We start from the raw sequence: 11080 nt of genomic DNA on the forward strand, positions 1-11080 counted from the left end.
CCCTTCCAATCTCTAACATTGGGGGGGGGCGGGGGGGGGGGGGCGGTGCCGGGCGCGTGGGGGGAGGGGGCGGTGGCGGACGCGGACGGGATTGGCTCCTGCGCGGGATGGGCGGGGCCACGCTGCAGAAGCGCGCGGGCCGAGGAGCGCGTGCCGCGGTGCGGCGGCGGGAGCAGCGCGCGAGGAGCGGCGGGGCCGGCGGTGAGCGAGGGGCGGGCGGACAGCGGGGAGACTGGACGGGGCCGCCCCGGTCCCGGCTGAGGGGGGAGGCTGGAGGGGGAGGGACGGGCTGGGTTCGGCAGGAGGAAGGCGAGGGGCAGCCAGCCGCAAGAGCGCGGCCCCGGGCCGGGCAAGGGGGAAACACGCGGGCGGCTGTGAGGGAAGGGAGCCCCGGGCTGAGCGCTGCGCGGGGCTCGGGCGGGGCCGTGGGGCGGAGGGGGGAGCCCGCGGTGCCGCAGGGCAGAGGGAGGAAAGCGAGCGGGAGGGGGCAGCGCCGGGTCGGGAGCGGCGCGGGCGGGGCCGGGGCCGCCGTGGGGGCGCCAGGGGGCGCGAGGGGCGGGGGCGGTGCTGCCGCGGGGAGGGGCCGGGAACGGGGGGAGCGGCGGGAGCGGCGGAGGAGCCTGAGGGCGGGACGGCGCGGAAGGAGCTTGGGCGGGAAAGGCTGAGGGAGCTCAGGGAGGGGTGACATCGGGGAGGCTTTGGCGGGAAAGGCTGAGGGAGCTCAGGGAGGGGGTGACATCGGGGAGGCTTTGGCGGGAAAGGCTGAGGGAGCTCAGGGAGGGGGGACATCGGGGAGGCTTGGGCGGGAAAGGCTGAGGGAGCTCAGGGAGGAGATGGCGTCGGGGAGGCTGCAGTGGGCAATGCTGAGGTAGCTCAGGACGGGATGGCACTCAGGTGTGGTTTCAAAGGGAAATGCTGAGGTACCTTGAGGAATGGACGCTGGGCTGGGAACTATGAACACATCAGGCTGGTTCAGAGAGTGTTCATGACAGAAATTTGTGCAGTGAAGGATTCCAGCAAAGAGAGGGAGAAGAGCCAAACTTAGATCAGGCCTCCTAGGCCGCCTGCAGGTTTGGGGGCAGGGATGACGAGGTTGTTAATCCGGTCCTGACTGTTTCTTTCTCTGTCCCTCTCTTGCAGAAGAAGCGGTTGACCTGCAATTCCAGAGCGAGGAGAAGCAGAACTTGGCATGGCCTCTGAAATCCTCCTTTAATCTGGGCTCAGGTAAGCTGGAAGCAGGGGCCATAGGCTGGGGTTTGGGAGGTGGGCGGGTGAGAAGTGATCCAGGTATTTGACTGAAGCGCCTGGGAGTTCATTTGTAGTTGCTGCCTTACTTGGTTTTACACTGACTTTCGCATTATCTTTTCATTACGTAGAATTTTCTGTTCTGACATTGAAGTCTAAACTTCTTTGGAAATCCGTCCGCTGTCCCCGTCTCAGCTCGTGGCACTTCCGCTGTCTCGTGGCCCGCGTTTCAGTGCACGAGATCGCGCCCTGGGCCTTGCATTTTAACTGACGAGCCGTCACTTTCTGCATGATGTACGCTATGTTTTTATCACCATATTTTCTGTGAATATTTTCTTTGGTTCCCCTTTATTTTGTTTTTCTTGTCCTTAACAGGCAGCTTTGAGAGCTCTCTAAGTAAAAGTGATACCTTTTTGCCTTCTTATTGCTCTTTTCGTGCTACGAGCAGCCACCCTCGTTATGCTCAGTCTCAGGCTTTTCTTCCTTTCTTGCCCAGGTTCAGAATACTGGGAATTCCAAGCTTCAAGTTTCCTGTGGAACGTTGCGGGAGACCTCGATAACGTGGCACTGAGGGAGGTGATGAAGAGAAACAATACCTGTTCCTTTTCCGTTTCGAGACGTTATTTTTTACCTTCCTGGTGCTGTGAGATGATTTGCAATCTTGCGCTAGCATCTGCCTGGAGGAGAACACGGACGCTTTGGGTGCCTCCTCCAGAATACTTGCTCTGTGGTTCTGGGGATGTCCAGGCTTCGAGGGGGGGGGATAGGGGAGCGTAAATGTTATGGGGCCTCCCGGGATGTCTGCAGGTGTGGGTGACCCGTGGCTGGGACGGGGATGCCAGGGTTGTCAGTCTTGCCCTGAATCTCTGTCCCTCTCTTGCAGCACCTGACCGAACGGAGGAGCAAGTGGACGGGAAGTTCCTGCGCCACACACAGATCACATTTATCGCTCTCGCCCTCAGAGACCCGGAGATCCAAACCGTTCGCATGGTGCCTTGAAGCAGCCTGTGCTCATGCGCTTCTCCAGGGGGAAGGCGGAATGGCAGTGACTGGCCACGTTAAGCCACAGGGTGCACACTCTGCAGCTGTCAAGCCCAGCTCTGCGTCAGCTCACACCTGCACTTTTTCACTGCACATGCAAATCTGAGTTGTCGCTGGTTGTCGCAGCGTTTGGCTTTGGTGAGGACAGCGTGTGTTTGTCAGCAGTTGGTGTAGGTGGAATCTGGAGGAGAAAGCGATATTTCCGTGCCAGAACTGGTTGGTGTTTGCATGGTATTGTGCCGGTTGTTCCCGCAGGCGATCAGTGCTGGAGTGTTATTGCAGGATGAGGGGATTTTGGAGGCTTGTCTGTGAGATGCACCAGAGGCAGCAGCTGAAAGCGAAAGGCTGAGATTTGGAGGGTTTGTGGGTGGTTTTGGGCGGTTGTCAGCTGAAGAGTTGGCTGTTTGCAGGTGAGGTGTAGGGCAGAGGGTGAAGCTGACCTTGCCTGGGCGGCGCAACTGGCTGGGTGTGCAGAGCTGAGGAGAGCGGGCTGCTGCGAGTGACCCTAAAGCTGGAGAACCGGCCGGCAGCTCCAGAGGCTCCCGCTGCCGGGCAGGGCCGTGCAGGCCAGTGCCCTGGGGCACAGCGACGTGACCTCCGCAAGGACCAAAGAGCAGGTGAGGGCCGTGGGCATTTGTACTGAGCTGTGACATCTCTAACCTGTGACATTGGGGTCCAGCAAGTACCAAAGAGCAGGTGAGGGCCGTGGGCGTTTGTACTGAGCTGTGACATCTCTAACCCGGGACATTGGGGTCCAGCAAGTACCAAAGAGCAGGTGAGGGCCGTGGGCATTTGTACTGAGCTGTGACATCTCTAACCAGTGACATTGGGGTCCAGCAAGTACCAAAGAGCAGGTGAGGGCCGTGGGCGTTTGTACTGAGCTGTGACATCTCTAAGGCGTGTGCGAGGGGCTGGGGCCAAGGCAAGGTGGGCGCGCTGTGGGGTGTGTGGGGGTGTCAGCCCCCAGACTTGTCCCCTGTCTGACTGTAGTGCCCGTGGGCTGCTGTAGCTCAGTCCTCCGTGTGTTTCTCTTCAGGTGGAGCAGCGTGCAAAGGAAAAAGGAAGCAGAGGAAGACGGTGAGCCTGCGAGGAAGAGTGTAGCGAGTCGGGCGTGGACTCACGGTAAGGTGCCGTGAGAGACATTAATTACAAACTCAGGTTTGCGTTTATACTCGCTATGAAGCTCGCTCAAGCATTTGCTGATTAGCTAGGTTAGACATTACATAAGCGATGTATTTTGTGTTCCCACCAAAGTTGCTGCCAGTAACACATCTTTTGTCTATCATAATCTGTCCCTGCTGGGGTAGCTCAGTCCTCCGTGTGTTTCTCTTAGGGGAGCAGCGTGCAAAGGAAAAGCGAGGAAGGAGGCAGAGTGATGGATACAGAGGGTTGGAGCGCACCTGCCGGTCAGGAGGGATCAGGGAAGAAGACACCGGTGGTGGAACCGCAGGTCAGGAGAGCTCAAGGAGGGAGAAAGGTGACTGTGGCCATATGGGTTTTTCTAGCTCACACACCAATGAAAACAGTTTGGATAATAAAAGAAATGTATGCAAAACCGATAAGTAAAGGCAGAGAATGTTTATATGCTATGTATGGGATAGACCTGAAGGTGTATTTATTCCTACGACAAAGGAGAATTCGCAATGGTAATTAACTGAGGATGTGAATTTCCAGATTGCATTGGCAACATACGCGGGGAACATATCAGTTTATTACCCTCAACATAAAGTGTGGGCTGAAACTGGTAATTTACCGTTGTGCAGCAAACGCTGCTGTCAGCAACGACCAGTAAGCGACAAGACTGTAATTACTGATGGCTCTGGTCGCTCACGTGAGTTGTAATGACGTGGCTGAACTCAGATACCCAGTGCTGCAAACACAAGGTAGAGAAAGAGACCAAGGGTCCAACAAGATCCTGAGCTGACAGCTGTTGGGATTGCTGTGAGGTGTTCTGTGACAAACCTTGGAATGTTGGAACTGGCTCATATTGTGCAGCTGGCGTACTTAACCGCCTGGAAGCTTCTTTTCTTAAGGAAGAGGATAATCCTCTTTTGATGGCTGAATTGAGAATGCTATGGTTTCTAATAAATCACAGACATCATGGTTTTTATGCAATGCACACCCGCTCTCGCACGGCCCTTCCAGGACCTCTTGCGGAAGGCAATAGGAGGGCCGATGCACAAGCTGTGCTGCTCACTGTGCCTGAAGCCTTGCAGCAAGCTAAATGATCACATGAATCCTTTCACCAGAGTGCAAAGGCGTTAAAACGACAATTTAAAATGACAGTGGATCAGGCCAGGAGCGTTCTTATGTCCTGCCCTGATTGCCAGCAGTCGGCACCCGTGCCGTGCACAGAGGGTGTGAATGCAGGAGGGATTGCTGCCAGTGAAGTACGGCCAGCTGGGGTAACGCGTTGTTCTGAATGGGGTAAATACGTACGTGTTTCTGTACGCGCTCATTCCGGATTTCTCGTTGCTGCTGCACGCTGGTGAAAGAGCACGAGACGTCTGTGACGTTGGTTGACATGTTCACTGTTTGAGGAGTTCCACGATATGTAAAACCAGAGGAAAGCGGAACGCACGCTGGATTAGAGGAGCGATCCCCGAGTGCCCAGCGCGCTGTAATAGAAGTGCCTGCTGTTTAACACTTTCAAAACAGTGATAGCGAGTCTGTTTGCCGACTTTCCGGTATCATGTTCTGGTGACGAGGATGGGATGATCTGCCTGACCTGCCGTGGTCCCCAGGGTCTCTGGCACCTTGTGCCGGCACCGGGGAATTCCCAGAAGGGACCACGGATCCTGGGACCAGCTCGGACGCGGGTGAAACCCCATCAGTGAGATGAGGCGCTTTCACTGTCTGGTTGGGCTGGCACGCTGCCTGCGCGAGACGTGGGCGACACGGCGCGTGGGGTCTGCGCGTTCGCGTCTGCGCGTTTGGGTAAACCGGGGAACTTCAAAAGAAATAAAAAATTAAAGAGGAAAATGAGAAAACTATAAATAAAAGAAAAAACGAGGGAACAGTAATTTGGTAAAGGTACCTTTAGTGATTTTGCTGTTTTTGCCTTAGCGATTGTATGATTGTGTCTTCAGTGATCTGTTGTTGAAATCACATATTGCTTATTACATAATGTGTATTACACAATACATAATGTTACATATGCATTGTATTTATCCCCGTCAGATCCATTTGTTTTGAAAAAGGATAATCAGAAGTTGAAACCAGTAAAAGGTTTGTTGAAGAGCAGCTATTGGTGTAGAGTACACAGAGCACACGGGATCAGAACTGTCCCTCGGTCGGTCCAGGGTGGCATCCTGATGTCCTTACATCGGGGACAGGCTGCATTGCTATGGACGGTGCATTTCATACGGGATTAGACGCGCTGTGCCTAAAGCTGTAAATACGCCAAAACCTTCTGAGATTAAACAGGATCGTGAGGAGTCTCCCACTGAGTTTTTACACCGTCTTAAACCGACAGCTCAGTAATATATTAATATAGGTCCTGACTCGGAGAACAGAGAAATAGAATTCTTAGCTGACTGGGAGCTCATTATTCAGTGTTAAACACTGTGCAGGGAATATTAAGTAGCGATTCTGTAACAGTTATGGGTGCCACAAAAACTGCAAAACACGGCCCTTTAACCCGCTGCTTAGAATGTTTGTGTGTGGAGTCTGGTACTTATTGATTGTGTGCCGTGTGTCTTCTCTTGTGCACAACGAATGGTTGACAAAAGCTTTAATGGTGCAGTGGCTGTGCAGTTACACGCTGCTGTGGCTGCAGTTGTTGAACAAGGGGGAGATGTGGCCGGGTTGTGACATCAGCTGTGAGAAACTGCAAGAGTCACAGCGTGAGAACAAGCGCTGGTGGAACAACACAAGCAGCAAGGACTGTGTGGGACATGAACCGTCAGGGACAGAGGGACTGATACGGGATCGGTACATCAGGGACAGGGATTGATACGGGATCGGTACATCAGGGACAGAGGGATTGATACGGGATCGGTACATCAGGGACAGAGGGATTGATACGGGATCGGTACATCAGGGACAGAGGGATTGATACGGGATCGGTACATCAGGGACAGGGATTGATACGGGATCGGTACATCAGGGACAGGGATTGATACGGGATCGGTACATCAGGGACAGGGATTGATACGGGATCGGTACATCAGGGACAGGGATTGATACGGGATCGGTACATCAGGGACAGGGATTGATATGGGATCGGTACATCAGGGACAGGGATTGATACGGGATCGGTACATCAGGGACAGAGGGATTGATACGGGATTGGTACATCAGGGACAGAAGGATTGATACGGGATCGGTACATCAGGGACAGGGATTGATACGGGATTGGGACATCAGGGACAGGGATTGATACGGGATCGGTACATCAGGGACAGGGATTGATACGGGATCGGTACATCAGGAACAGAGGGATTGATAAACAGGGACAGGGGTAGATACGGGATTGGTACATCAGGGACAGAGGTTCGTGATGTTTCAAATGCAAACCTGAGTTTGTATTAAATGTCTCTTCGCATCTCAAAGAGTGTCTGTGCCTCACTTGCTACACCCCTTTATCTGTTTCCCAAATTGTGATTTAAACTGTATTTACCATTGTAAAAATAAAGCTTTCCCCCCTTAATTTTTGTCACATATTGTAATTAGAATTAATAGAGATATTGAAGCCCGTCCTAGCTGAACTGGAGAAAAGACAGCAGCCATGTGTATTTTTAAATAAAGAGTAAATCAAGTCTGCTAGCTCATTATCTTTAAGCGTTTTACTGTGGTCACGTCCCTCCCCAGGTTTTGTGTCTGTCGTATCAAGGTCTGACACCCACGGCCACAGGGATGAACCACCACGGGCACAGCACCAGGAACCCGCCTGTGCTGTGCTGTGCGGTCCGTTTCCCAGGGAGCCCGCGGGGTGTCCCCACAGCCGCAGACACAGGTGACCCGGCTGGGTGGTGCCCGCAGAGCACAGTTTGTGTGACCCGACCCGCTGGGCTGCCTGGGAAAGCCGGGGACAAAGGGCCGGGCCGGGCAGCGGGAGGTTGGTTCCAGCTCACGGAGCAGCTCGCAGCGGCTGCGGAAACAGCCCCGAGCCGGGACGTGCCCCCGGCCGTGTGCTCCCGCCCCACCGCGCGGGTGTCCTGGCTCTGGGCATCGTGGCGCAGGATCGTTTGAGAACCGTTCCTGACCGTGGGTGAGGGCTGGGACTGCCCCGTCACTGCCCAGAGCCGAGTTGTTGCTGCAGACAAGACACGGGCACAGGCACAGGCAATATATTTTACTAGGCCAGAAGACATCTTGAGGAAAGACAATACTTTATAAATGTCGGGGTTTTATCTGTCATCAGTGTGTCTGCCGTGTGCGCGGCTCCGGGAAAGCGCGTTCAGGGAGCTCCGGCTGCCCCCGGGCCAAGAAAAGGCCCGCGCTGCGGGGCCCGGGGGGCGCTGCGTGACCGCGCCCGGTGCTGCCGCCTGGTGGCCACAGCCCGGTACTGCAGCTGGGGAGCGGCGCGCTGTGCCCGTGCCGGGGGACGAGGGGGCGCTGCCGCTGCGGGCGGGGTCGTGCCGGTCAGAAAGGCGCGGAGGCGGACGGACGAACCGCCGGGAGACAAAGAGGCCCCGGCTCTTCCGGGGCAGCCCCGCTGCGAAAAGAACGGGCCAGGCGGCAGCAGGAGGCGGCGGCGTCTCCTCGGCCCCGAGCACAGGGGAGAGAAACCTGCCGGCCGGAGCTCCTTCGGGCTCTGTCTGTTCACAATGAATTTATGGGTAGGTGACCAGCCGCCCCCCTTTTCCGCGTGAAGCAGAGGAGCGCGGTTCGTTGTCGCCTTTTAAACGCGGCGGCGGCGGCAAGCCGCGCGGCCGGAGGGCGCGGGGGGGGGGGGGGCGGTCCCGGCAGGGCGGCGAGCCGGCGGGTGAGGATGCAGAGCGGGCCAATCAGATGGCGCGGGAGGGCTGGAGGGCTGGAGGACCGGAGCGCTGGTTGGCTGCCTAGGCACGTCAGTTGCCTTTCTGTCTGCCAATCAGATTGCCGGGGGGGCGGGCGTCGAGGGCTGAGTACTGCGCATGCCCCAAAGAGCGAGCGCTGATAGGCGGAGAGATGCTGATTGGCGTGCCGCCCGCAGCCAATGATGTTGCCGAAGGGGCGGGCGTTGCGGCGTCCCTACTGCGCATGCCCCAGCCGCGATCGCTGATAGGCGGCGAGAGAGGTGATTGACGTGACCCGGTGAGCCAACCGGGATGCGGCAAGGGGCGGGTGCTGCGGTCTCCCTACTGCGCATGCCCCAATCGCGAGCTCTGATAGGCGGCGAGAGAGATGATTGACGTGTCCCGGGGAGCCAACCGGGATGCGGCAAGGGGCGGGTGCTGCGGTCTCCCTACTGCGCATGCCCCAATCGCGAGCTCTGATAGGCGGCGAGAGAGGTGATTGACGTGTCCCGGGGAGCCAACCGGGATGCGGCAAGGGGCGGGTGCTGCGGTCTCCCTACTGCGCATGCCCCAGCCGCGATCGCTGATAGGCGGCGAGAGAGGTGATTGACGTGTCCCGGGGAGCCAACCGGGATGCGGCAAGGGGCGGGTGCTGCGGTCTCCCTACTGCGCATGCCCAAACCGCGAGCGCTGATAGGTCCGCGGTGTCTCGGTGCCGCGCCGTGGGGGGAGACCGGGAGCGAACGGGAACGGGGGTCGGGGCGGCTGCGGAGCGCTCGCTGCGGCCGGCGCCCGGGCATCGGGAGGCGGGCGGCTCAGGGCCGCCCTTCGTGAGGTTTCCCGGAGGCGGCAGAAGGGTGGGGGGGAAGGAGGGGACAGCCGGGGACCTCCCGCCGCGGGCGTCTCGGGGGCGCGGCGGCTGTCGGTGCCCGCGGAGCCCGGCGGGACGGCGGGGGAGCGCGAGGGGAACGGAGCGGCGAAAGAGGCGGCAGGTGAGTGCGGCAGCGGCGAGGGTGACCGTGCCGTTGGAACGGGGGGAGCGGGAGGGGCCGGCGCGGCGCGGAGGCGTTCGGTTCCGGTTCCGCCCCCCGCCCTTACGGCCGCGCTGGCGAAGCTGCTGGGAGGCGTGCGGTCCGGAGCCGCGTCTCCCTCCGGCGCAGCGCCCGTGCCCGGTGCGGCAGCCCCTCCGGGAGCGGCGCAGCCCCCGTCGGTCGCGGGGACGGTTACAAGCAGAGCTAAGGCGCGGTTGCGGGCGGGCTGGGTGGCGTGGCGAGCGCGGCGCCGCTCCGGCGGGAGCTCGGGGCGAGCCCCGGCGGGTTCCGTGTCCTGCGGGCGCGGCTTTCGCGCCGCGGCTCTCTCTGTGCGCTTTTTTGTTTGGTCGCGTTTGTTTTTTGGGTTTTTTTTGGCGGGATTCCCGCGAAACGCGGCACGACCGCTCGCCCGGGGCTGCCGCGGCGGGTCTCAGTGGCGCCGTCCTGTGGGCAAAGGGCGGTACTGCACCCGGCCGCCCCAACGCGGTGCCGCGGCGCGCCTCGGTGCTGCCGCCCTGTGGCGAAACTCGGGTACTGCAGCGCACGGCAAGGGGGGGGGCAGAGACGCCGATCGAGCCGCGGGGGTTCGCGGTCGGGTCTGTGCGTGCCGGTGTCCGTCCCCCCCGACGGGGGTCACGTCCCCATTTGTGTGAAAACAACATCCCTCCCTCGGTGCCTCCTTAAACGTTTAACGACGTAAATATTGCTCCTGCTAACGTTGTCGGCGCGGCTTCTTTCCTCAGTGGATCCGTCCGGCAGTCGGTGGCCCACGGTCGCTCGGCAGCAGCAGAAGCGGATTGAAGGGACCGGCCGCTGGAGGATGCCGAAGCCTCCCGGGTCAGCGATGGGAGCAGCTTTGCGTAAAGCGAGGGGTACGTGAAGCCGGGCGTGCGGTGCCGACCGCCCAGCAGGTAAGGGAAGCTAAAGCTTTACCTCCAGGGACTTCTGCCCAGAAAGCTGAAGCAATTGCTCTCGCGTGAGCTGTAGAGTTACGCAAAGAGAAGAAGATTAGTAGCTGCACTGATTCTAAGCAGGTTTCTTGAAGGGTGCGGGCCCTTGAAGCCCTTTGAAAAGAATAAAGTGTATTAACGGCACAAGGGAGGCAGATTAAACGTGATGCTCCGGTTGCTGGAAGCTGTGCTGTTGCTAGGAGAGTTGCCGTCACGCGTTGCAACGGGCCTCAGAAGGGAAACGCTGCTCAGGAAACTGGCAATAAATTGGCAGGCGCCGCTGTAAAACCAGCCACCGAGAGGACAGAGACCGGTACGGAAGCCGCGTCTCTGAGCCCAGGTGGCCGTGTCCTCCAGCCAACGTCAGGGAACTGTAACAAAGAGGATAAGCAATTAATAGGAGATTTATAGCCCGATCAGAATTAGGGTCCAAAGGAGCCGTCACCGGCGACGGGAGAGGAGTGGCGCCTCGCGGCGCGAGGAGCTGAAGCGCTCTGTCGAGATCGGACGAACAGGTAAGAGCGAATTTAGAAGCTCTGTGCGAACGAGGCAATGGGAAACGTGCCTAGAAAACCGTCTTGATGGTGCACGCGGGGTACAGACAAGCGCAGCCGGACGAGGGAAACGTACCAGGACAACGCTGGCAAAGGGAGTTCTCCGAGCTGCCTGGAAAAGGGGGGTGTCGATACCGGCCGGCACGAACGGCTCCCTTCTCGGGTCGGCCGGAAGCGTTGCCGTGCCGGGGGGCGGCTGCCGGCCTGCGGGCCGGGGCTGCGGCTGTTTGGGGCGCTGCCCCCGCTTTCTTTTCCTCGGGGAGCCCCCCCACGTTCGGGGGCTTGTGGGACGTGCACGTGCGAATGACACGGTGTTC

The sequence above is a fragment of the Columba livia genome, chromosome 1 (genome assembly GCF_036013475.1).
Source record: "Columba livia isolate bColLiv1 breed racing homer chromosome 1, bColLiv1.pat.W.v2, whole genome shotgun sequence".
Classification (NCBI taxonomy): Eukaryota; Metazoa; Chordata; class Aves; order Columbiformes; family Columbidae; genus Columba; species Columba livia.